Source organism: Vicugna pacos, chromosome 17 (genome assembly GCF_048564905.1).
Source record: "Vicugna pacos chromosome 17, VicPac4, whole genome shotgun sequence".
In the NCBI taxonomy this organism is placed as follows: Eukaryota; Metazoa; Chordata; class Mammalia; order Artiodactyla; family Camelidae; genus Vicugna; species Vicugna pacos.
This window is the reverse complement of record NC_133003.1, coordinates 24735957-24762941: the sequence shown is the minus strand read 5'-3', so window position 1 is coordinate 24762941 and position 26985 is coordinate 24735957. Positions and strand designations below refer to the sequence as shown.

Below are 26985 nucleotides of genomic sequence, written 5' to 3'. Positions count from 1 at the left end.
GATCCAGAAGGTACTCCGGGGACCCAGCAGCACTGCCCTCCAGCAGATGGAGAAACTGATAGCCACAGAATGAAATAGCAGCTAGAGCACATTAAGCACCGGGGGGGCAGGAAGAGCAGCAGCAGACACCTGGGCCCTGGACGCTGAAAGGAGGGAAGGTCCTAGCCGACTTTCTACCTCACAGCCTGCCCGCCTTCCCTGGTCCACCTGGAGGAATGACAGCAGGTCAGAGAAGCAGGATAGGAGCACAGGGGCATCTGAGACCTGGGCCATGGTCCCCACCCAAGCCTGGAGCTTGTAGGCCAAGGAGGGTCATGTGTGTCCCCCAGCAGGCCTGGGCTACTTGCTGTCAGCACACACACCTCTCAGGTGAGAAGAGGGCAGTCAGAGCAGGGGCATCTACAATTACACAGGGACATGAAGGAGAGAAGGGGCTCCTCTTCCCCAGAGGCTTTATGGGAAAGGTGGTTGGCCCTCTGAGCTGGGAGAGCTCTACAGAGTCTGAGGCTTGCCTTTTGAAGACTGTTTTTGTGTCTTCATTCACTGGATGAGATGAAGTCTTTCCTGAGCTTTCTTCAGACTGTGCAGTGATCTCCCGAAAGGAAAATCTTTTTTAAAAGCACAAGATTGTAGATAGTGAAGAACGTGTCCAAATCCCAGTTCTGCCAGACTGGCTGCAGGGCCCGAGGGAAAGCGCTCAGGTTCTCGGGAAGCCATTTCCTGATTCCCTCAACAGGGAATTAAGGGTTAACACTGATGGCAGAAATGCCTGGCACATGGTTTGCTCTCAATAAAGTGGCTGCTGTCACCATGTGGCTGTGCTGTAAACGGTACACAGGAGAGTCTCCGCCAGCCTCTTACCAATCAAAGGTAGGGTTCTGGAATGTTGAGAAGTCACCATACTTGCTTCACTTTACAGGCCAAGGCACTGAGGCCCAGGGGGAACACCAAGCACTACTCCCCAGCCCCAGTGTTGGAAGCCTGTGACAAAAAATAGTATTGAAGGCTCTGAAAATACAAGAAAGAGCCTAAACAAACAAGTACCTTGAAATCACAATCACTGAAGTCCCATTTGGCTACAACTACAAAAACGACATCTATCCTGTTCATTTGGGCATAGGCGGATGCCTTTTTAATGGTTTCATAATCACTCAGATCAATCATCATTTTAATAATGATTAGTGTTGGAAAAGGCAACAGGCTTAATCACAATTGCCTCAGTTCAAAATTCATTAACACCCTGTGACCGACTGAAATCACTGCACTTGAGCTCGCTATGCTTCATAATGGACCTCCTAAAAGAGCTGTCAAGCTGTTTAATTTCCATTCTCTGTATTTTAAAGCTGCCTTTTACGCCAGTAGAGTTCACTTTCCATAGTCACTTCCCTACCAATTTAGTGTTCAGGCAAACTCGTCATCAGGATAACTTTGAGACATACGAACAGAAGATCCCACGAAAGCTTCAACAGCTAAATAGATGCTGTTTTCCAAATATCTGGGTTCATTACTTATAAAACATCCTAGTGAGTGAGTTAGGATAAAATGGAGCAAACAAATACAGGTTTTCCTTTAATTATAGTAGTGTTGATGAATCAGACCTCAAATGCCTGGAAATTATCACCTTCCACAACTTGTGATTCTGCTCAAATGCCAAACTTCAAAAAAAAAAATCCAAATCCAGAACAAACAGTTCAAGTGTTAAAACCCAGTCTTGAATTTTTCACAGCTCAAAGGAGAGCACAGAGAGAGCCAAAGATGTGAGATAAGTCTACCCCTCATTACAGCCAGGAAAAGGTAAATAGGCGGGTTCTGAAAACTTGCAGGGCCTACACCCCATCAGCTTGCTACTGACTTTGAAACAACCAGACCTGCAAGCCAGGATAAGGAAAACCACAGTCTAGCTGGATGACTTCTGACTACCCGTCTTAAACAGGGGAGCACAAGGAATTTTAGAGTCAGTCTGGATTCAGAGTTCCTGCTTGGTCCGGCTATATAGCTGTGGACAAGCACTTAATCCTCCCAAGCCTTGGTTTCCCAATCAGTGAAAGTGCTGTCAAAGGAATTAGTGGACTAACATGCAATGCCCAGTGCAGAGAATGCACACAATAAATGGTTATTATTTTACTGGGAATTGAGGGTAGAAGTTCAGGTCTTGACCTCTTTTCTAATACGGCAGAAGCTCTCTAAATTAATTTGCTTTTAACCATCTGGTCAGATGAACTAATATTCCTGTTCCTTCTGGGTAAAAGATAATGACTAATGCTCGTGCCACACTGAACCCATGTGGCTCCCAGGTTGATTTCTAGAAGGTTCATACATTTTTGTCCTCAATGCTTGAGTTGTATGCTTACTAGGAACTGGTTATGTTTGCTCCTGAGTTTATACCAGGTGGGCTTGTTACTTTAACTACCTAACTTAATCGTATGCTGTTTGAAATGATGAAACATGAGGGCGAAGAGTCACTGCTGCCACAAAAACTCGGCTGAATCCCCGAGAAGTCCTAGGTAAGCAATGCTGCTGAAGGTTTGTTTTCTTGTTGGGTTGGATGTAGGAGAGATAATAGCAAGGGATAAGGGGAAACCGTACACTTTTAGAATTGCTCTCTGCTTTCTTCTCATATACCTTTAAGTTCTTATTCTATTTTTAAATAAAATACAACTGGAAAATGTAGGTACCTGATAGGTGTAGTTTATACAAGAAAGAAAATGGTACCCTGACCAGTAGATGCATAATACTAAAAAAAAAAAAAAAACAAAAACAAAAAAAAAACAACCTCTCATACCTACACCAAAAGATTGGCAAATCAATGTTCAGTTATACAGCCCAGGTTAAAGTAATGTTTAAAAAGTGTTTCTAATTTTTTTTTCAGTTTCATGGTTTTATTAACACAAATACAGTGTGCACAAGCTGTCTATTTGTTTTCTTCGCTGCGCAGCCGGGCATTGGGATTGATGACTCTGATGGCCAGCTGGGCTGCTCTTTCCACAATGGCTTTGCGGTTCTTCGAGGAAACATTGTGAGCAATCTCAGTACGGCAAGATTTGTTGCACATCAGCAGCACTTCGAGCTCCTTGACATTGTGGACCAGGAACTTGCGGAAGCCGCTGGGCAGCATGTGTTTTGTTTTCTTGTTGCTCCCACAGCCGGTGCTGGGCATCAGGATCTGGTCCTTGAACTTCCTGTGCACTCTGTTGTCAGTGCCTCTGGGTTTCCACCAGTTCCACTTAATTTTGACTATCAGTCTGACTGGTACCGGATGAACTTCTTGGTCCTCTTTTTGACAATCTTGGGCTTCACGAGGGGTCTGAGGGCAGCCATGATACCGACTAGGAGATGGCTGCCACCTCCATAGGTAGCACTGAGGAAGAGAGCCTAACTCTTTAAATGAGTCTCCCTATCAGACTTTCTAGAATAACCAACTTACGGATCAGATTAAAAAGCAGGTGCAGCAGGAGGCTGGAGAGACTAACCAGGGCTCACCTTGTCCTCAGCTCCAATCTGAGGTATAGCATTTGACTGTGCTCACCATGAGTTTGTCTCTAGAAACTGCATCATAGGGTGCAGATGCACTGTCAGCCATCAGCGCATGTAGATTTAAATGAATACCATATTGCTCTTGTGACCACTTGTGAAGCCCTGACAGAGCACCGAGCGCCACCACCTAGGGACTCGAGCTTGACGGTGGCAAACTCTCCAAAGTTGAATCTAGGTCACCACTTCTGTCCTCCTGTGTGCCAGAGGGGCACACATGGTAGCAGTGGCAGCATTACGTGCTAAGGCAAGAAAAAGGAAAGAAGGGAGGCAATGTGGGTGAGCACAAGTGAGAAAGAGAACGTATTTAAGCGAGAAGCGCAGAGTCACATGTGGGAACAGAGGCTGGCAGCCTCTGGTGGAAACACAACTGGTTAGAAATGCCCATAAAATTGCCCAGGTGCCGATTGCTAATGCCTCACCTTCACCATGACTTCATTTATGCTATCAAGGATTCTTTCATTCTACATTGCAGTCTGTGTGATACACAGTTCCTGAAGTAAGATGAAGACGGGAAATAAGGCGTTCCCTCGGGAGTCAATGTAAATCTCCACCAGGGTGATCTTCTCAGGATAGACCAAAGACCAGTCCTGCCTCATGAATCATCAGCTGGAGGAGACTGTGATGATATAAAAGGCCATCAGGTAAGCACAGCTACCTTCTGGGGAGTGACTACTCAAAACTCCTATTTCTCGCTAGAACAGGGGTTGGTCAGTCACGGCCCACAGGCCACACTGGGTCCACTGGCCATATTTTTGTTACTAAAATGTTACTGCAACACAGCTGTGCTCATTCACATAGGTACTGTCTACTGCTGCTTCTGCACTACAACACCAAAGCTGAGTGATATCAACCCAAACGGCATTGCCTACAAAGCCTTAATCATTTACTATTTGGTTCTTTACAGAAAAAGTTTGCTGACCCCTGCTCTGGACCCCTAGTGCCCATGAGATACACTGCTATTGGCTTTTGCTTCTCTGCCAGGTAAAGAAAAGGAGAATACTAGTGATTATCCAGCCCTGATCTTTCTAATATGGTGTAACATTTTTGCTTCATGGCTAAGATATGTGTGAAATACTAGCCAAAATCTTTGCAAACACAAACATTTTTAAAAACAGGTCCTGACAGTCCTTCCTTACTGCTTCCTGTGAAAACACACAGGCGCTAAAATTACAGTGACCGCCGAGGCTTTGGAAACACACACATGCGCTGTCCCAGATGGTGTCTGTCTTCGTTGGAGGCACAAACTACAATTCAGAATTGCAGGCACAAAAGAAACTGCTATTTAGGGAATATTTTTTAAAAGACCTTGAAGGACCTGACTCCCCATTATTTCCAAACAAGCTTTCAGTTTTTACTCTGTATTTAACCAAAGTTCCTACAAGACTGTAAAAAAAAAAAAAAGACACTGTGAAAATGAGTTAAAATAATAGTTTCTGCAAAATACTTTAAGTGCCATGGCATTCATCCTTTAGAACTGGGTGAGAGAGAACTATAATTTGGTCTGTCAGCACTGATGTCGGCGTACAGCAGACCCAGAACAGCTCGTGTTGATCCTTTGAGGTTTGGCTTGGGGGGTGGGTGACATTATAACAGCCTTAAATAAGACTTAACATTCATCCTTCTACAAGAAATGGTCCTCAGTAATGCTATCACAGAGAGAACACCAGAGCCACGGAAAGACAGTCCCACACAAAGGGTACAGGCTCCACATCTGATACTCATGCACGTGTGCAGATAAGCTATGGCAGGCAGTGTTGGTGACAGTGAAATGCGTCACTCTGTACTTGAAAAGGAATTGGCTGAGATGTGTGCTGTTACCCAGATATTAAAGGACAAGGCTCTCTGCCGAAAGCACTTCATTTTCTAAGTAACCAAGAAATAGGACTATACACCTTCCCGCCCAGGGCTTACTGAGCCAGCCCTCTCTCTGCCATCAACCACCTGCCACCCCCACAGCCACTGTCTAATGATGCTTGAGGGGAAGACAGAGTTGATGGCAGTGTCGGGGAGGAGGAGAAGCTAGAGGGAGGTCCCCTTCCTAAATCAAAGTGACAGGGACTCAAGAGAATCATAAAAGTGGTCTCCTTGTTCCCTGGGGACTCTGCATCAGCTGCAGTCCAGAACCACCAGTCCCTGTCCCTGAACAGGGAGAGGTAGAGGCAGGACAGTCACCATGCTGCCTGCCGGCCGGGTAGGGATCCATGAGCTTCCCACAAGCCAAGTGGACCCCAGGGGGTCCTAGGCTTGAGCTATCTCTGGGACCTCACCTGAGGGGACTGGTCACCATGAGAGGTCACCCTAGGAGCACAGGCTGGGCACTGGGGATTAAAGGGACTGAGCCAGAGCCATGAGTCCCAGGTCAGGGCCTGTGAGGGGGGAGGGCTCAGCAGACCCCACAGTACCCCACCCAGGCCACTGCATTGGGATGCCTGCCAGACGGAGTCTGCCACTTGGCTAGTTTTAGCTACAGAAGCTGCAAAACCTACCAGGAAGAAATCCTTAGTCAAGCCCAATTAAGTGAAAAGGTATTTGTCCTTTTACTGCTTCCACAAAAAGGGAAGGAATTCGAGACGATATTGGAGAGGGGGGTGCAGAGCACAGAACCCACTCGCTTCCTCTAGTGGCGGGTGGCGTAGCAAGTGGGAGCTTAAATCAGGCTCTAACACTGAAGTTTCAATAACTGAGCTTGACTGGGAAGCTACAGGGTCTTCCCAGGATGTTGTGAAGTAACCAAGAGAGGAGAGTCACCGAGCCCAGGTGAAAGCAGTGACAGGAGACATCAAATCACATCATGTTAAAACATGAGATTCCTCAGCTGGTGAAATTTGGAGGGGTGAACTGAGGCTCAAAGAGATGAAAGAACTTATCTGACATCATAAACCATGACAGTAGCTACACTGGAACTTTCCCCAGCATGACGACACTTGAGTGTGACTTGCATCCATGTTTAATTTGAAAAAAAAAAAATTTAGGGGAATTGGCTCAGGGTCTAGGTCAGGTTACAGGTCTTCCCCTCCTTGAGGGTTTTTCCTAAGAGAGCATTCCTTCTCTCTCTCCATTTCACCACTCAGCCTTTCCCCCTCCTGTCTCTCTCCCACCCTCCATGCAGATGGCCTTTATCACCTGCTACGCCTGCCCCCACCTCTCCCTCCATCTGATTCACTTTGACAATCAGGACCTTACTTTTGGCCACACTGTCCCCAAATACTCAGGCCTCGGTACGATTCTCGGCTATTTCCAGATCAGGGCCACCAGGAAATGACTCTAGAGCAGGTCTTTCTGGAACCTGGACATCAGCTACCACCTCCTCTTCACCTCTCTCATCATGAGGGAGGGGGCCCAGTGCAGCACTGAACAACCCAAGCCCACCACACAATGCGAGTAAGAGCCCAGACTTGGAAACATCTGATGAGCCCCATTTTTAATTAGGGGGGATACAGTGAGCTTCAGACTCTTCTGCTCTAGAATTCCACAATTCTATATATCTTATTGGTCAGTTTCCAGCTTCAAAACTCATCTAGAAAATCCCAAAGCAGCAGCACTGAAAACAAAACTCTTCTTTTCCCTCCAGAGTTTGTGAATGTTCTCACCTGGCTTCCTTCTGGCCCTGAAGGCAGGGAGTTGGACCATGTGACCCCATGTACCCCTACGTTCTCTCTGCACTGGGTGTCCTGAACCTCTCTGTACACCAGTTAGCCACGCCCTCAACAACACATCACCAGGGGACCAGTGGCCCAATCATACGACTTATTTCCTCAATTTGTTGCAAACTCATAAATAGATCTGAAGGTCAAATAGAAATCTGGGTGGTCACAAATTGTCTGTACTTATAGCAAATTCCTTTTGTCTATACCTGAGACAAAATGGGCACTTAAGTTAATGAATAAGTAAATGAACAAATATGCCCACCCTCCTAAAATTGATTATATTTGAAAAGAGGGAGAGGGCTTTGCAATGGCAGACTAGAAGGACACAGAGCTCATCCTCTCCCACAAATATATCAAAAATAGATCTACATGTGGAACAGCTCTCACAGAACACCTACTGAACTCCGGCAGAAAATCTAGTACAAGTGGAGCAACAAGAAAAATCTTCATGAAACCGAATAAACAACAAGGTCCTACTGTAGAGCACAGGGAACTATATTCAGTATCTTGTAAAGGCCTATAATGAAAAAGAATATGAAAGGGAATATATATATGACTGAATCACTATGCTGTTTACCAGAAACTAACACATTATAAATCGACTGTATTTCAATAAAAAAAAAAAAAGACAAAGAAAGGAAACAGGGCACCAACCTGGCAGAGACGGGAGTGATGCAGAGAACACCCCCAAATCCCAGAGCAGCAAACCTTCTTGAAGTATAAACAGTGCCACCATGGCCCTCACACAGCTCAGTAGAGAAACAACCGTCTTCAGGAGACGAGCTGGAGACCAGAGGCAGATGTGGGCTGCTGTGGAAAAGCAAGGCAGCACATCTAAACCACCAAGAGGAAAGGAGGCAGTGGGGACATGGCCATGGACACACTGATAACCAGGTGGCTCTGCCAGACATAGGGAGGGTAGACCATAGGGTCCATCTCGCCAGCATCAGCACCAGCGCTCAGATGCAGCCACCCTCACTGCCCTTGCGGCTCCTGTCGGGTCCTCTTTCAGAGCTGGGACATGGAAACAGACCCAGACACGAATGAAAAGTGGTCTTTGCCTTTCCGTGCTCTGCGTACTGAGTTCTGTCTACTGCCCACGATTCAGAGACAAGTTGAGCCCTCTTCATTCAGGGCTGAAAACAATGGAAGAAACCCTTAGACCTCTGTGACACTCTTGCACACAAACACACACTCTTTTCTCCCCTTCCCTCTCTACCCCTTTATAAAAATGTAGCAATTGATCTGCTTTCTTCCACCCCTATTCTACCAATGCAATTTTCATGGTCACCAGAATGCTTTGGGTTTCTTAGAGTTTCTCAACATACCAACAGGGCGCTCATTTCCACGATGCCCCTCTACCACCCCACTGGCATCACCTGCACAGGTCCAGTCTCGGGCCTATCTGAGGGGACCTCGCTGTCCCTCACAGACGTTCTATTTCCGATGACTAATCCCATCAGAGCCACAGCGCAAGGATTATGGGGTGTGCTGAGTAGGTGAACTAACTATGCTGAGTAACTGAACTAACTTAACACCAACTAAAAGCCTGTTGGGATACAGCAGAGTGCCTGGGTGGACTTTTCCCAGGTGAAGCGCCATGTAAAGGGCAGTAAACACCAGGAGAACACACCTTGCAGGTGAGTGATTACAGCTGGGCTCAGGCTGGCAGGAAGAGGGATAGTGAAGGCCCCCAAAACCTACCTGGGTAGGAAAGGCTCTGCATGGCAGAAGGGGATGGGGCCTGGGAAGAGGGCAGAGTGAACCTGGCTGGCCAGAGGGCATGGGTTCACGTTCTGTTGTTGTTTTCATTATTATGTAAGACCTAACCAGTCAATGTGCGGACTCTCCTTTCTTCTAGTTTGCGTTTCCTGTACTTATTACACAGATGAGTTCAAAACCTAGGTTCATTGCAAATAAAAATGAGAACAATGCTGCTCTGACTTCATTCCAGGAAAAAAGAGAAAGGAATGAGTGTTGATCTAATCTCTGTCTCAGTTCACTCCATGGTTATCTACAGTGGCTTGTAACACCCACTACCCACTCAAAGGCTTGCCCCAAATCGCTAATTTGAACAGTATCTCCAGCACTTTTGTCTCAGGCCCTGAGAGTTCAGATGATCAGCCATTTCAGCTCTTGTACACAACACTGACCACTACACTGTAGGTGGGTAAATGCTGACAGAAGGGAAGGAATGAACTACTTCATCTTTTTATTTAAATCTTTGTTGAAAAGCTAGAACTTTGTTTTGGTCACTGAGTACATATCAGATTACTTAGTGAACCCAGAGTCTCTGCCCCATCACTGCTTCTCAATCTCCTACTTGTTGGTTTTTGTTCCCCAAACTAACAGAGAAAGCAACGATTCTGAAACTACTCCAACGCCTTATTACTGAAGAAAACACCTTCAGGAGCTTACAGTAAAGGGGGAGAGAGAATCATGTGGTGAGAAAACTGACCCCAAGGTACCCAGGTAAATCAAATCAATCACAAAAGATGTAAGGATTCTGAATTTGATAAACCAGCTAGATTACAGAGGCTCCTGTGGTGGGTTTTAATGGAATTCTGAAGAAGAATTAGCAAAACAGCCCATGTAACAAAGAGCAATGAATCACAATTATTTTTCATTCGTATTACTGCAGCTTGCATCTTCCACTTGCGCAGATTTATGCTAACATTTATTACAAACACTTTCAAACATGGAGAAAAGCTGAAAGAATTTTATAGTGAATATCCCATACCTACTGACTAAATTCTTCAAGATTCTGCTATATAGATCTTATCACGTATCTCATCAGCACACTATTTACCCATAACACATCTTGTTTTTAGATACACTTTTAAGTTACAGACCTCTGTATACTTGATCCTTAAACCCTTAAGCATGCATATCACTATCTAGAGTTCAATACTTATTTATAGGATTTTAAAAGTAAAATTTCCCATTGAGAAACGCATTAATCTCAGGTGTGCTATTTAATGAGTTTGACAAATGCATGCCCTCCCTCCATCAACACAGGGAACATGACCATCACCTCGAAAAGCTGTACTGGGCCTCTTCCCACCCAGTCCCCACCCCACATTCTCTAGAGGCAACAACTGTTTGACTCTTAACCACCATAGGTTAGTTTTGCCTGTCCAAGAACTTATTTAAATGGACTCAGTATATTTACTCTTTTATGAAATGTTTCTTTCATTCAGCATAATGATACCATGTGTATCAGTAATTCATGCCTTTTTTTTTTTTTACTGCTGAGTGGTATTCCACTGTATGAATTTTTACAGTTTGTTTATCCATTCCCCTATTGAGGGACACCTATTATAGTGTCTAGGATTTCTTTCTATTGTGAGTAGAGCTGCTATCATCATTTGTGTATAAATCTTTCTGTGGACATGTTTTTGTTTCTCTTAGGTAAATATCCAGGAATAAAACTGCTGTGTTATAGGCCATACAAAAAACTGCCTGAGGATTTTCCCAAAGTGTTTGTACCACTGTACCCCAACCAACAACATGTAGGAGTTTCTTGCTGTTTTACACCCTCACCAACATTTGGCATCCTCACCCTTTCCCATTTGAGTCACTCTGGTGGGTACCGTAATGGCATATCATTATGGTTTTAACTTGCATTTTTCTTGATAACAGAACTGATGAATACTCTTTCATGGACCTTTGGGCCATCTGTATCTTCTATTAAAAATGTCTGTTAAATCTTTTGCTGGATTTTTTAAAAATGGAAATGTTTGTCTTTTTATTATTGGGTTGTATGTATGCTTTACCTGTCCTGAATACAAGTCATTCATCTGTTACATTTTGCAAATATTTTCTCCCAACTGGGGGCTTGTTTGTTCATCTTCCTCACAGCATCTTCTGATGAGCCCATGTTTGTGACTTTGATGAAGTCTACTGCATCGGTGTTTTCTTCTATGGTTGCTTTCTGTGCTGTGTTAGGAATCTTTGCTTATGTCTTTGATTTTCCTCACAGAAGTAGAATTAAATGGTTTGCTTCCCCTCTCTCCTCTCCCAAGGCAACTTCTGAGCAGCACACACCTGGTTTTTCTCTGCACCACCATCCCAAGGACCTCCTCCCCACCAGGACTAGGCAGCCATCAGCACCCGGCAGAGCCTGCAATGCAAGCAGGGCTGGCTCTGGACACCCTCAGGTGATCTCTTTGGAGCTCCCTCTGGCTTAGATCCAGAAATTTTGAAAAAATAAAAATGAGACACTTAGCCAAAACCCAGGGCCCCCTAGATTTAGCCTCCAATGAAGGGAGCAGCACCCTTAACCCTGTGCACATTGGTTTCTGTGAATTCACACCTGGCTGATTCTGCTATTTTCCTTTATTTGCAGTTATGGGTTTCTACCCCAGTGTTTAGGGTGAATTTGTTTTCATTTGTAATAAAAGGGTATCCTCTAAGCTTTTCACTATTGAGGCAAGGGGAGGAAGCGGTGCAGGAGAGGAAATGCAGTTTCAGCCTGGCGTTGGAGGCTTTGTGAGCAACTATCTATTCTCATCCTCACGGGGGAGGTGCCCTTCCTGCTCCATGCTCCAGGTTCCAGGGCCTCTGCTCCTCTGGCAGAGCCACGGCCAGCCCTTGTGCGATGGGAGAACTTGGGCCTCAGACCCTGCATCATGCCCCACCTCCCTCCTTTCTGTTGCCCCGAGTCCTCCCCTGATGTTAAAGTTTTTAGTATCTTTCAAATAGCAGGGGAATCCTTCAGAAGCCATCCTGAACTAGTCTTTGCTGTTGTGCAAGTCCAGGTATATTTGCTTATCCCCCAAATGTAGGGTGCAAACCAAATTCTTATACAAATGTGACTGTAAGAGGTGGAGTACGGGTAGTCCTCGGCTGGAAGAAACATTTCCACAACACGAAAGTACAAATTTTATCCCCTTGGGTTTTCTTCTGCTTTAAAAGAGGAGCCAGAACTGGGTGAAAATGATAGAGATTAATGATCTTGATACCCTCCTCAAAAAAGGCCACCCCCACCCCAGGATCTTCCACACATACTGCCTAGGGACAGCCTGCTCACTAGACGTGGGCCCCACCCTCTCAGAGCCTAGATCTCTCTAAATATAGGGAAGCAGGACAAGGGCCTTTGCAGAGCTGATACATGGTGATCCTACAATTTGTCTTGGTATATTCTTATTGTATTAGACCTGTATCACTATTTAATTTTTCATAAATTTTCTTCTAATGCTTATAACAATCTATAACTACTTTGACTATCTCTCCCTGTTACCTGCACATGCCCACAGCTACAACCGTAGGAGACACTTTTTGTCTACTTTGTCACCACATTACCAACTCTTAGGACAGTGCCGGGCACAGAGCAGACACTCCATAACCATCTGTTCAATAGAAACAGGGGTACGCCATCTACCGTGGTCAGTTTATAAACTTCTAGTAGAAAGGGGCCATATCTTCCCCATCTTCCACCTGTTCAGGGCTTCTTCACACTTCGGAGAGAAACGGAACAAAAGGAAGCCTTCCACTCTGGACTGGTGACCAGGGTAAGCTCTGTAAAAGGATCCCCCGAGGACCTTCCCACAAGCAGGGGAGAAGGAGGAGTGGAGTAGGGGAAGAAAACTCGACTTAGTGCTGGAAGATGAGGGAGGAAGACCTAGTCCCCTGTAAAAGGATGGAATAGCAATAGCGGCCCCCTCAGCCACCGCCAGCGATGTGAGGACCAGCCAGTCAGCCCCGGTGAAGGTCCCAATCGGGGAGCAGGTTATCCTCTCCAGCACCTCACAGCCCTGGCATGTTCCCAATGCTTCACAAAGGTTGGCCAAAATGACTTACTTCAAGGAAATAACCTGAAACTATGATCTTCACAGAGAAAGGAAAGGGCAGATAAGGGAGAAATTTCCATAACTAATCCTAATTCTGAATAGTAATTTTCTGACAGACAGGAGAGATAAGGCATGAGCAAGTACAAAATCGAATTCCACCTCTTTCTGCTAACGTTGGGTCCACGAACAGCCCCGTGCGACATGTGAAGACTGTGCGTTAGGAAGGGAGTGGAAACTGGAGCCACGGGGCGTGGTAAGTGTTTTGTTGGTGTGATTATTGCATTGGGACTGGACCCGCTGTCCTCTGACACTCCACAGGCACTGTTTCTACATGGAAGGAGGTGGAGCTGGCTAGTGAAACCAGCAAAGGAGAGATGGCACTGGTAGGAGCTCCCTTGGGGCCTACTAGCTAACACTTGCAAAGGGCTACAAATACTGTAGTTCACAAAACCTGACAATGTCAGAGTTGTTATCCCCACTTCACCAATGACATTGTAAAGCCCCAAGAAGTTATAGGACTTGCCCAGATCACACAACTTGAGAATGGCAGAACCAGTGCTGGAATCCCAGTCTGTTCAACAGCAAAGCCAACATTCGCCCTACACAACTGCACTGCCTTACAGGTGAAAAGTGCCAGGCAGAATCAAGTACACTCCAATGATGTAGGTTATAAATGGAAGGAAAGAATGTACTTTCTTCAGGGAGGAACAGGGAGGGAGGAACCCAAAAGAGCAATGGTGTGCACAGGGGAGAGATGGGCACAATCAATGCCTTGGAACAGTCAGGGCTCTGCATATTTTTGGGGACCAGCAAACAGTCAAGGTGGCCACAGCTTGGGTCTGGGGGCCTACAGACTGGGAGCGACCAGGAGGTGACACAAGAAAAGCCAGTGGGGCCAGAGCATCTCAAAAGCCTTGAACACGGTGCTCAGAAGTTTTATCTTGTGGCCGGAAAGATCCTGGGGGCTCCTGATCAGCAGAGACAGCAACGTGGGGGGCCCGTTGTCAGAATGCTTTCTGGACTCTGACAAGGCAGCAGCCACACAGCAAATCTGGCTGCCAGGGAAGTCCTTCAGTGTCAGCACAACCAGGACTGTCCATGAGCTGAGCACCTGGCTACCTGAGGAAAGCCACACACAGCCTGCAGCACTGCCAGCACCTGGCGCCCTTTGCTGCCAGTCGGGCTTTCATGCTTCTGCCTCTCCACCCAGCTCTCCAAAAGCACCACTGAGATAAGACGCATGCTGGGTGGAGGGCAGCTGCCAGGACACCTCAGAGAACTGCATCCTAGAAGGCCCAACCCGATCCTACGCTGGGGGGTCCCCGTGACCAGGGGGCTGTGGGAGCTGTCAGGGTTACCAGGTCAGAGGGACAGCCAGAGGTGTGGCCCAGGGCTCCTGGACATTCCTTCCCCAGAGAAGGACTGAGCATCTACTATGTGCCTGGCCCTGTCATGGGTGCTGAGAGCACAAGGTGAAAAGGACAGATGGGCACTCTCCTCATGGAGCTTCTGCACTGTGTCCAGGTCAAGTCCTCTCCTCACAGCACACGCCTCCACCCACCTCACCCAGCACACTGGGTGCTCACAGCAATATCCTTCATTCCTGCTGCATCCCTGACCACCAGTCACCATTCCAGCACAGCATCCTGGGGCTGGGCTCAGAGCCGGCACTGAACAACTCAGGTAACCACCCACAGTCCTTGCGAAGGAGCCACAACTGTGAGAGCAGACTTACTCCTGTTCCCTCACTCCTGTCCCTAAACTACAAAATTATATCACCACCACCGAGTATTTCTGAGCACTGCCTCTGAGGCAGCCATTCTGCTGAGTACTTCACAGGCATTGTGTCATTCAGCTGTCATAAACCTACACCCTGTGAAACTGGAAATACCACCTTCAGTGGTTTACAGAGGAGGAAACTGATGCATGTTTAGAAGGCAAAGTAACTTAACCAGGGTCATGGAGAGGAGCAAGGATGTCACTCCAACATGTGCTCTGAGTCCAAACACTGAATTATCTCTCGCTGCCTCCCGCACCCCCACCCCTACTGGTGTCAGAGGGCCTCTAGGAGAATCCAGGGATGCACCGTACACACAAAGAATAATGTACACACAAGCGCCACACAGAGCTACAGGGAAGAGGCTGCTTCTGTTATAGACAAAGAGTATTGTAAGGCAGCCATTCACTATGCATAGTTGGTCACGACAATATCACATTAAGTGCTGGGCCCTGAGGGATGTGCAGGATTTGGAAAAGTGTAAAACAAGACAGGGGCATTCTAGGCAGCTGCACTGGGGTAGGTGAGCATCATAAGGAAGAAAGGCCCAGAGGCTGGAAGAGATGTTCAAGGCAAAGTAAGTAAAATCGTCCCAACTATATTCAGTAACACTACCTCCAAAACTCCCCGTGACACCAAATCCTTCCCTCTTTGCCCTCAACCCACCAGGTAGACAGAAATCAGTGTCCAGTGCTTGCCTCCATGGAAACCAGCCCAGCATACTCTCCTCCCCCATCAACTCCCAAACTCAGATCCTAAGCACATGAAGGAAGAAAAAAAAAAAAAGAAAAAGAAAAAAAGGCCAAGCTGGCACGATTCCAAGTTCAGGCTTCCTGCTTCATTTCCTATAGGCTCTAGCACAGTGCTTATTTGCATGGCTGATTGGATAACCAATTATAGAGTAGAATATTTTTAGGTCTTCATTTCAAAAAAAAAAAAAAAAAACCCCAACCACCAGGGAGAGCACAGCGTGTTTCCTCGTAGGCCTGCTGCAACTGCCAAGCATAGCACAGGCCAGGGGCGGGCAGGAGAAGACACTGGAGTGGCTGTCTCCTCACTAAGGCTGGTTGATTTCAGAGTATCTGTATCTGTCTGGAAAGGGGATAGAGAGAGACAGAGAGAGAGAGTGCGCGCAACTCTGCTGTGTTGTGGGATGAGGAAAGGGAGGCAGGACGCGGATTGGAAATGTCAAACTACTACATGTCCTATTCTGACCATCTCTCCACAATATGGCCCTTTCTCCATCCCTGCCAACAGGTCCTGGCCCACACCCACGGAAAGGAGCACTGATCCTAAAGTCCTGGGGCAAAGACATGGCAATGTGGTATAAGAGGGCCAGTACCCTTCCCTTGGGTCCGGAGAGAATGGAAGTCAAGCCCTGGACACCGATGACAATGATGATATAATGGGAATGCATCATGTCCCAATCCTTCCACCACATGACAACCCCTCGCATCAACTCTTCACTTTTACCCACAATGTCTCAGGCAATCTCAAACTAACCCTGCAAGGTCACTGGAGCAAGAACACACTGGAATTGCAAAGTTTTCAAAGGATCATCAAGCCCAACCTCCCCCTCTTCAGATGGAGAGTTGAAGATCCAGAGAGAGGAAAGGATTTACTTAAGGTTGCACATCAAGGCATGGCAGAAAGCAGATGAGATAACAAACGGGATTATCAACAAGCCAGCTGTAACAAAGAACATGGAAACTGCAGGAAACCTGGTATCAGTACAACATCAAGAACTGTCAGTGCCCTGTCACCCAGAAATGGCTGGCTGGTTGAAAGGTGGAAAGGCTTCTAAAGACTCAATATGGAACCAGGAAGAATGGAATACCCAGAAAGGATGGGGTTCTGTTTCACAGGATGCAGCATATGCTTTGAGTCAGAAATCAACGCACAGGATGGTCTCTCTCATAGCCAGAATACATGCATCCAGAATTTAAGGGACAGAAGTGAGCGTGGCTTCTTTTACTTTACATCTAATATCCAACTCACAGGATTATCTGATTCCCACCTCAGTAACTGTGATCTGCTGGTTTGGAGACCTCTGTCCCCACGGAAGGAAAACTTCCAACAGAGTACACTGAATTTAAACATGAGAATACCACCTGGACACTTAGGTCCATTTATGCCACTGAATCAATCGGCAGGGAGAAGGGGCTAATTCACTGACTATAGCAACCAGTTCTGATTAGCAGAGGGAAATTGCATTGCTTTTACACAATGGAGGCCAGGAGGCAGTCCAGAAACCAGGTCATTTTCTGGGGGTACCTCTTAGTACTTCCATGCCTTATACTAAAGGTTAATAGAAAACTGCAGCAATCTAAACCAGGCAGGAAACTGAAGGCATGGACCCTTCAGGAAGGAAGGTGTGGGTCATTCTACTAAAGAACCCCAATCGGCTGATGTGACTGAGAGCAGGTCAAATACAGAACGCGTAGTGGCAAAAGGAAGCCACTGATGGCAACTGAGGCCACATGATCAATTACAGAAATTAGAACTACAGCAGATTTGCATATTTTCTATTTGCCTATTATATATGTAGTTTTTATTTGTACATGTTAATTATTTTCTTCTCTTTCCTTCCCATTTTGATTTTATGTACAAGCTGTTGGAAGTTAACAATTTAGTCTTTAGGTAACAGAATATGCCACAGGATTGTGACTGAATTTGAGGAGTAATTAACCAAGCCAGAGAGGAATACAATGGACTGTGTGTCTCTTCACTGGGGTTATGGGTGAGAATTTCTCCACTCACAGTGAAGTTAGTTGTATATCGTTAGGTAGAAATGGTTGTCACGTTGTCATACAGGAGCCCAAGTGTATCCACATTCAAACAAAGTCAGCAACAGCACTGGCTCCAGTCCTTCTCAGTCTTGAATCTCTCAGACCTCTCCTTCTACCGCATCCCTATAACTGCCTCTCCTGCATCCCTTTTCTAATTTTAAGGGCCCATGTAATTACACTGGGTCCATTAACCCAGAACAATCTTCCTATCTCAAAGTCAGTCGATTAGCAAACTTAATTTCATCTGCAAAGTCTCTTTTGTAATATAACATATTCACAGGTATATCACCTGCAGGGCGAAGATCATGGGGGCCAAAATCCTGCCCACCACACCATATGACCCAGCAATCCTAATCTATTTTTCCCAAGAGTAATAAAAGTGTATGTCCACCCAAAGCCTTGTGTAAAAAGGTTCACAGCAGCTTCATTTTTAACAGCCAAAAGGATGTTTCCAATGTTTGGACCCAAATGTCCAGTAGGAGCTAAGTGGATAAATTGTGCTATATCCATAGAGGAACATCACCCAGCAATAAAAAGGACAAACCTTTGATAACACATACAAGAGAACACTTTGAATCATTTCTATAAAACTCTAGGAAGGACAAAACTACTCTATAATTTTTAAAAATCAGATCATTGTTTGCTCTGAGTCAAGAATTGGGGTGGAGACTGACCAGATAGGACACCAGGGAACCTGATGGTATGATGGAAATGTTTTGTATCCTCATCAGGGTGATGATGACAGAGGTGTATACAGCTATCAAAATGCATTGATCTGTACACTGTATGCATTTTATTGTATGTAAATTATACCTCAATAAAGCAGGTCATTTCCTTCCTCAAGCACTTATGGGAAGCAGACCCCAAACCATCCATAACCTCTAAGGACAGTACAGAAAGTCCACATTCCCCAGCCTGCCGCTATGCTCTGTGCCCAGATCCTCAACATCTGTCATCTCCAAGTCTCCCCTCCTCTCTTTTTCTTCCAGGGTCAGGGATATCCAAGCAGCCAGCTCCCATCAAGGTGTGCAGGCAATAATGCAGTTAAGTGTAGTTCACTGTAATTGAAGGTAATTCAGGCTGTCACATTTGCTGTAACCAGAGGTCTCGGGAGCCAGAGATGCTGTTCACATTAATTGTAACTGACACCTCTTCCCTCCTTCAGGGGAATCCAGCCCCAGTACACGGGTTTCTTCACTTTGGGTTCAACTAATCCCAACTGGATCTCTCAATCTCTCTTTTTCTTTCAGTGAAAAATGACTAAGATGGCTGAATGATAAAAAGAAAGAGACAGTTGGGAAATCACAAGTCAGCCAATCTGACATGGTAGCAAAGCTGGCTTCAGCACTTTGGGCCTGTCATGATGTCCAAAAGGACCCGAAAACTGACTCGGTTGATGGCCTTCTTCAACTCCTGTGCAGGCTTGCTGGTTTCTCCAAGCCTTTCCTCCTGGGTCATTTAAGAAACTTGGTAAGAGTAGAAACAAACAGCCCAGGGGCCTGTCTCCCTAGAGCTATGCTCAGAACAATGGAGGCAGCTCTGGGAACAGGCGGACACTAGAAGCTACAACATCTTCTTCCCAAATGGCTCGGTCCCAAGGGCCAAGGCCTCCAAGGGAAGGGTCACACAGCTCTGCAAATAGGCACTGCAGCCTCCAAGCCACATGCTATCTCTGCCTTGCTTTGACTGTATTTGATGTTTTATTATCCTTGGAATAGGAGGATAGTCCTGTGTTATAAGGATGCCATGAACATTAAACGGGATCATATTTACAAATGGTCTTTGAAAATCAGAAGCAGTGTGTTATGCTTCCATTCTAAATTATGAATTGCTGTGTTTTCAGGTACCACAGTCCCCAGCAACCTAACTGCTTCTCTGATTTTTGTTACCTGTCTGGCTCCTGAAGGCAGAGTTCACCATCCTTGTAGAAAACTGTAAAATTTAAAACACTCTGCATACAAGTTATTACTCATGAGATCCATAGTTACCTGTCCTTCACTGTGATCAATTATACCATGTCAATTACTTTGAGTCCCCTTGTCTTTCCAAACAACTCCTACTAATCATTTGGGTGCAAGATCATTTACTATGTTCCTAGAAAGACTAAAGTACTTAAGGACCAGAAAAATAATGCCCAATTTATCTCCTCAAGAACTTCCACAGTGCCAAACACACCAGGAGCCTACCAGGTGGTCTCAAATGCATGGAAAGTGTTGATGTCTGGAAGGTTCTGCCTACCTGAAGTCATGGTTCTTGCCCTGGCAACTGCTGTGTGGGGTGTCAATCCATTTACTTCTGACAAGACAGGAGCACAATCTGAATAGGCTATTTTTTGTGTGTTTTTTTAAATCAGTTAAAGGGATTTGGTGCTACCTCTAATGATCTCACTCTAGCTTACATGTAATAATAGTGTAAAAGAGAAAGAAATGGAGTCACAGCAGAGCTCTGGAAACTGGGCATAACCAGCCACCTAACTGCAACACCCACAATGAGAAACGCTCACAGATGGGCCATGACAGCTGAACCACAGGAGTCAGCACACTGCTCTGCCCTGCAGTGGGCCTTGGGAAGGCGATACTCCCCATCTCAGACCATGAAACAAAGGTGATTGTATAAGGTTCAAGATCCTTAGATTTGGGGCTCTACCCTCACCAGCAAGGATCCCCCACTCCACCCAGGGATAGAGACTGCTCTCTCCTTCCAATACCAAGGGGCACACTATGTTTACATCACAAGCAGTGCTTCCATATGTGTGAACGGCACTTTACAGGTAACAAAGCCACCATTCACAACCACCATTTCCTCCAACTCTCCGATCACTCTGTGAAGTCAGGATACTTACCCCATTTCACTGCCAGGGCTAGTAAAACCAAACCAGCTGACAGACGCTGGTCCAAGGGCTATCACTGACCCATCCTGGCACCCCACATAGCTTTTATGACCTCCTCATTAAGAAGCTTTTTAGCTACAGGGAGCAGAGCAGAGTAGGGGGATGAGGAAGTGTTCAGTGACCCTTCAAAAAGCCCTCCATGTGTGATCTTCCTTCTCAAGGATATGCCAGCCCCCTCTTTTCCCTGAGCACAGAACCTCCAGCTTGTTCCTTGCTCCCAGACTAATGAGTTTAGAATGACTCTTTACTAGGCTAGCTCTCCATCTGTGGTCTAGTCACCCAAATGCCTGCTCCCTGAATCTTCTGCACCATGCCCTCTACCTGCAGCTGCCACTTCTACAAAATCCTATTCCCATAGAGCAATTTCATCTACACATTCCGACGTGGGAATCCAGTGTGCCTTCTGCAAACCAGGATCCAAAAACTGCCCACTCCCAAATCTCAGTTACACTGACTTCCCACTGCTCGACGAGTTAACAGTCTCCATCATCACTTTATCCCCAACACAAGGGAATGAGTAAGCCAGTGAACACTGACCTCAATAAGAAACAGAGCCAGACTCTCAACCCTGGGCTTCAGGTGTCTTTAGATGTCTAGAATTTCTTTCAGACAAGCCTGCTTGTGTAGCCTCTCCAACACTATGAACATTTATTTAAATACAGACACCTGCTATCAGACCCTCTACCAAGTTCTCTTACACTCCATTAAATATAACCAACTAATTCTGTTAGGGCATGCAAGCCAGAAGTTTCCAAACACTAGTCCACAGACCAGCTGCACCAGAATTACCTGGAGAACTTTTTATAAAATAGTAACAATGACAATGATGATGACTTCTTGGGTCCACCCTGTCCCACAAAATTCTGGTTCTACTTGTCTGGAAAGGAATGAAGTGCTATGGATTTTGAAGTTCCCCAGGGATTTCAAGTACACAGCTGAGTTTGGGCATCACTGTTCCCCTGCCATGTCTGTGGACTCCCTATCACCTCCAACTGGTCGCTTTTACTGCTGCTGTGTGAACTGGGATTGTTGACTATAGCTTAGACTAGAACATTATTCTATTTCTTCATTTTTCCATCATGAAGAGTATCTGAATGGTATTTTGCAATTTATGAAGCATTCTCATTTGATTTAGAGAATCAGATGACCTAACAATATGGTCTCATCTATAATATAGTATGTCCCAGAAACTGTTCTGAGTGCTTCCAATGTAGAAAGTCACTGAATCCTCACATCAGCTCGAGGGGGTAGGTTTATTATCATCTCTGGTTTTACAGATGAAACTGAGGCACAGAGAGGTTAAGGAATCTGCTCAAGGTCATACGGGTCACAATAGAGCTGGGATTCAAGCCCCAGCAGTCTCTGAACCACTCTGCTCTACTGCCTTCCAGAGTAAGCATAAGCATTATTCCTACTTTAAAGAGTTTAGGTACTAGCTCATCAAAATACCTGGAACAATCTCTCAAAGGGGGACTGTATCTGTCCCATGTGTGAGCTCAGGCCACTCAGAAAACCCCAGATGCAAAACCACAATCTAGAGCTGAGTTTTGTTATGTGAAAGCCTCCACTTCCCCATCAGCCCTCCCAGCCTTCACAGCTTCGGGGTCCTACCCAGATCACATGCATGGCATGTGCCCAGCATTCTGCACCTCAGCTGCCCCTCACTGTCTGCGAGGGACAACTTGGTCAGTGAGCGAGAAAGTTTTGTCAAAGCTGCACCTGCTACATAACCAGATGAGAGCTCTGATCAACTGGCAGAGAAGATGGGAAGGGAAGGGAAAGGAAGAGAAGGGAACCAAGATCAATTAGTGATGGACAGACAGGAAGGGAGTTTCCCGAAGTCCCAAAACCACTTAATGACAAGTAAGACCCAGAACTTAGTCTTGGCTCCTGCACTGAAGTCCAGGAATTGTTCACAAAATGAAGACTCAAGGCTGGTAAGAACTTCCATTAACTGCTGCTACAAAGATAAAAAAGTCATCAGCTCTGATCACAAAACACCTCACCATATGTGAATAAGACTATTTGTAGCCCTCATTCCAGAAAGGGTTTGTGACAGCAAGGACAACACAGGACAATTCAGGTGAGTAAACGACTGTGATGCAGCAGCGGCAGGGGACGGCAGCAGGCACGACTTGATAGGAGCACTGTGTCGCTGCAACAGGGTGTCAGCCTTAGAACTACAGGCCTTTGATCTCAGGTAGCACCTCCCTACCTAGTTGTGGGGCACAGGAAAAGCTTACCTCCATGAGCCAGTCCCCTCATATCTAAAATGGGAGTGAAATACCTATAACGGGGTCATTGTATGAATTAAAAGTATGAAAAGTGCCTCACATAATGCTTAGCACATACTAAGTGGTAGCTACTACCATCATCATCATCATCACTAACAACATCATTTAACACCTTCTGCATGGAGTCAGGAAAATCAGCCATTAAACTATAAGAGAAGAGTATTCTCAGGGCTGAGGTTTGCAGGGCTCTCTTCCTCTACCCCAAACTATCCTACCTATTTTTAGAATCCCGGGATTTCTAAAATCCTAGGATTTTTTAGAATCCTAGGGTTTGTTTTAATCAGTTTCTTGCCTTCTCCCTTGCTACTAAGCCAGTGGTTCTGAACCAGGGGGCACACCCTAGAGAGGGCACATCTTGGTAACGTGGATAGGCTCACAGCAGTGGGTAGAGATGAAAGGAGAATATCTAGCATTAGAATGTAATTTTGTAGCTTAAAATTAAAACCCTTAATACTTATGACAGGAAGCAAAGCTTGACCCAGACTTTGCTGATGGGATGTACAGAGCAGAAACAACGCTCTGCGCACATTAATGAACCTCACAGAGGATGGAGCAGAGCAGTGAGCACGCGCACAATCCTGGGAAGCATATCAGAATCTTTGAGGCTGGGGCTGGAGTTTTTATATTCATGACAAAAGGGCATGACCTCAACAAGGGGAACAGGAAAACACTGCGTTGTGTGTGCCTGAGATGGTATCCCTCCTCACGTCAAACTCAGAGTTAACGGTGGAGTTACAGAGCAGGTAACTCAACATGGCAAGACTGCCAACAAAGGACAGAATCAATAGGCTCAGTGAGAGCAGGGGTGGGGACGGCGCATAAAGGACGCATGTATATTACGCAGGAATCATCTATTTTGATCATTCAGAGCAAAATTCTTCAGAGATTTGGGGGTTTAGATCTGTATCTCAAACAGGTGAGTTACTTTCATGTAACAACTTAGTTATTTTGTTGCTTCTATGATTATGAAAATTTCCTCAAGGAATAGGGACCATACCTTTCTGTCTCAGCATGCTCCCACCCAACGGTGACACCTGCCGTTCACCAGCTGCCTGTCCCTGGGCACATTCCTCCTCGTGCCTCAGTCTCCTGATTGGTCCCTATCTCATGGGCCGTGAAGACTGACTAAACTAGGTATTACACACTCTTATCTGGAATCCCCAACTCAGCCCCAGCTCTCCTGGCCCCCGGCCCCTCGTGACAGCCCAAATACTGGATCGGTGGGGTTTTAAAAGAAACCAACTATGTACTTAAGGGCTTCTGGGCCTCTCCCTCAGGAAGAGGAGAAACAGAATCAGCAACTGTCTCATCTCCATCGACCAGTGAGGAAACTGAAAGGAAAAGGAAACCAAAGCTCTGCTTTCTCAGTAAGAAGCTCAGAGCTCAGAGGAGGATATCAGGAACCTCTTCATGATACATGCTGGCTAAAAGGAGAGCTGAAGCGGATGTGAAGTCCTAGGGAGTCACCAGTTTAGCCATGGACAGAGGTCCTGATCGAGGGCCACACCCACGGCCCCTGTTTCTGATTTCACCAGGGCCTGTCTGTCAGTACCTTACTATTTGCAGAATTTCACAAGGCTGAGAAACCAAATTCTTCCACGCCTGGGTAATTCCAAAGCAACTAAATGGATTGCTTCATCTAGCTGCAAATAAGCATGAGAAATTTCAGCCTGATTAGTTTGTCTGAACATATTAATGTCTGAAGGCTTTCAGAACTAGGACAGACATCTCAGCCCTGGTCACAGCGCACCATGACGGCGGTGGGCTTGCCTGGGCTGATGGCAGCCGCCATCAGCCTGGGTGGGGCAGAGAGGAGACTGCAAGACCCCATGTGCCTCTGGTGAATGATGAGAGGTTCCAGTACAAATTAACAGGCTTCCATGTATGTTTTACTTATACTATGTAACTAATGCTCACATTTCATTTAAGGGTATTATTATACTCATTTTGTAAAGGAGGAAACTGAGGCTTAGAGGTGTGAAATAACTCAATAGTCTGAGTTCTCGAATATTCAATCACTTTAACATCAAAATTTCTCAAGTTTTTAACCCCCTTTTTTAAAAAAAATCAACAAAGCAAGTACTTTGCAACTCACATCAAAACCAGAGAATTCTATATTCTGTGTACTCTTCGTTGTACAATTGCACATCTAAAAATTTATTCTAAGGAAATAATCATGGATTTACATAGTTATTTTGCCACCAAGATATTCAACACAACCTGATTTACAGGAATGAAAAGAAGAAAACCACCTAAATTTCCAACAGACCATGGCTTAAATGGAACAAGCATTTTAATGAAATACTATGCAGATATATTATATCTATTATAATATTATAGAAGATCACACAACAGGCCACAGGCATTCACAATATGTCATTCAGTTTCAAAATAGTATAGTTTAAATGATCTCATTTTTTTAAATGTACACTGTTTTGTTTTTATGTTTCCTTCATGTTCGGAAATGAACATGTTTTGCTTTGAAACTCTTCTACCCTGGTGTGAAAAAGGAAATGCAGGCAGAGTCCCACCTTCAGGAAAAACTAATACATGAAAAAGGAAAAGATTCCTTCCACTGGAAAACTATTTAAAATTCAATTTACATACAGCTTTTTACCAGGAACATACCTGTGGTTTTCTTTTTTAAGGCACACTGATAATGTATCCAAATTTGGCCACCTAAAATTTATTTACTTCCAGGATTGGCTAACCTGCTAGTGCTCTGAAGAACATTTTCAAATGAAATTGAGTTTCTCAGCTGTGCCAGGGCCCAGAAAGGTCTTCCTAGATGACATGGATATCCACTGCAGAGCTATGCCAAGACCCAATCTCTCAATGCCCAGGCCTGGGCACATACCTCGTCCAGCTATTCCTCAGCCTCCACAGATCAACCAAAAGTTCAATTCCTTTCACTGCAGCTAGCCCGGGGCTAATTTTTCCGAAACATGCCTTTCTTTTGGTTTGTGTAGAAGCAGCAGTAAGTAGAAATAAAAGAGAAATGCAGTCTCTACACAAGTACAACCAGAAAACAAGGCTTTTCTTCAAACTCCTTTCAACAGAAGGCACTCCAGAACCAACCTCTAAACTCTACTGTTTGAGCCTATGAAGACTTATTAATAAAACTTACTAACTTCTTATTAATTATGACTTGTTAATGTTTAATGCTGAAATATTTGACTTCCATTAGTCTTACTGCCAAGCACCTTTCACTGTCACATCCGAATGTGGTCAAGAAGTGAATGCAGAGAGGCTCTAAGGAACAACATGTGTTTCCTTCTAAAGACCCGACAGTTCCCTAGAAAAACATATCCCTCAGTGACGGGAAACGATACACATCAAACTGCCAGAGAAAGGCCGTGCAAGAGACAATGATTACTGACCACCACTTCTCCCTGGGTTACGGCCTTGCTCTCAGGCCTCCGCTGAGATGGGACGCAGGTGTTCAGAGGGAATAGAACACAGGCCCTGTGCTGTACCACCAGCTGGGCTGGCTGCCCACATTCCTTGGCCCTAACTTTCTGGCATTTTTATTGCAGAGATGGGAAGGAGTTAAGTATATGAAATCCAGAAGGGCAGCAACTTTTTTTTTTAAGCACCAGCTGTCGATAGGGACTCTTCTCCCTCAGAAAAGTGGTAAAATCCAAATAAGCAAAGTAGAGCAGAGCTTTCTACCCACCTGAGAGGAAGAGCAGACCAGGCCTCTGGATCCCAAAAGACCTGGGTTTAAGTCCAGCTCTACCACTTCCCGATGCTGCAATTTTGAGTAAATCCTCAGTCCTCTGAGGTTCCTTCTCACATCTCCAACGTGGGTATGACTAGTCCCTCAATCTGCTCTATTTCCCAGACCAATAGCAGCCTCAACATTATTCATAATTTACTTAGCTATGATGCTCACAGTTTATCATCCATCTTCCTAAAGAACAGAACCTTCAAGAAGGAAGAGACTTTTGTCAAGCTTATTAACTGCTGTATCCCCAGAACCCAGAACAGCATCTCCAATATCAGTTGAATCAGTTTTTTAAAATGAGAAATTAAAATGTTTCTCATATGGTGGAAAACATCTGGCACACATAGATTAACTCTCCATTTCCTCCCTTTCCTTTTAAACTCTTCAATGTACTGTTAGGCTTATTTTTTCATCTCATGGATCTTAGAACTGGAGGAAAGCTGAAAAAATCATCACATGGTCCAGTTCTCAGCCATCAGGAAGACAAGATTTTTTTAGGATTGAGGCAACCAAAGTCTAGAGGAATAAGTAATGT

General features: G+C 45.4%; 1 protein-coding gene and 1 pseudogene across 1 annotated transcript in view; both read right to left on the bottom strand.

Annotated features, from left to right (window-relative positions):
* Window positions 1–26985, bottom strand: part of CACNA1D (calcium voltage-gated channel subunit alpha1 D) — a 296274-nt gene that overhangs the window by 161400 nt on the left and 107889 nt on the right. The window lies entirely within an intron of this gene.
* On the bottom strand, window positions 2912–3335 carry LOC102539025 (large ribosomal subunit protein eL32-like; annotated as a pseudogene).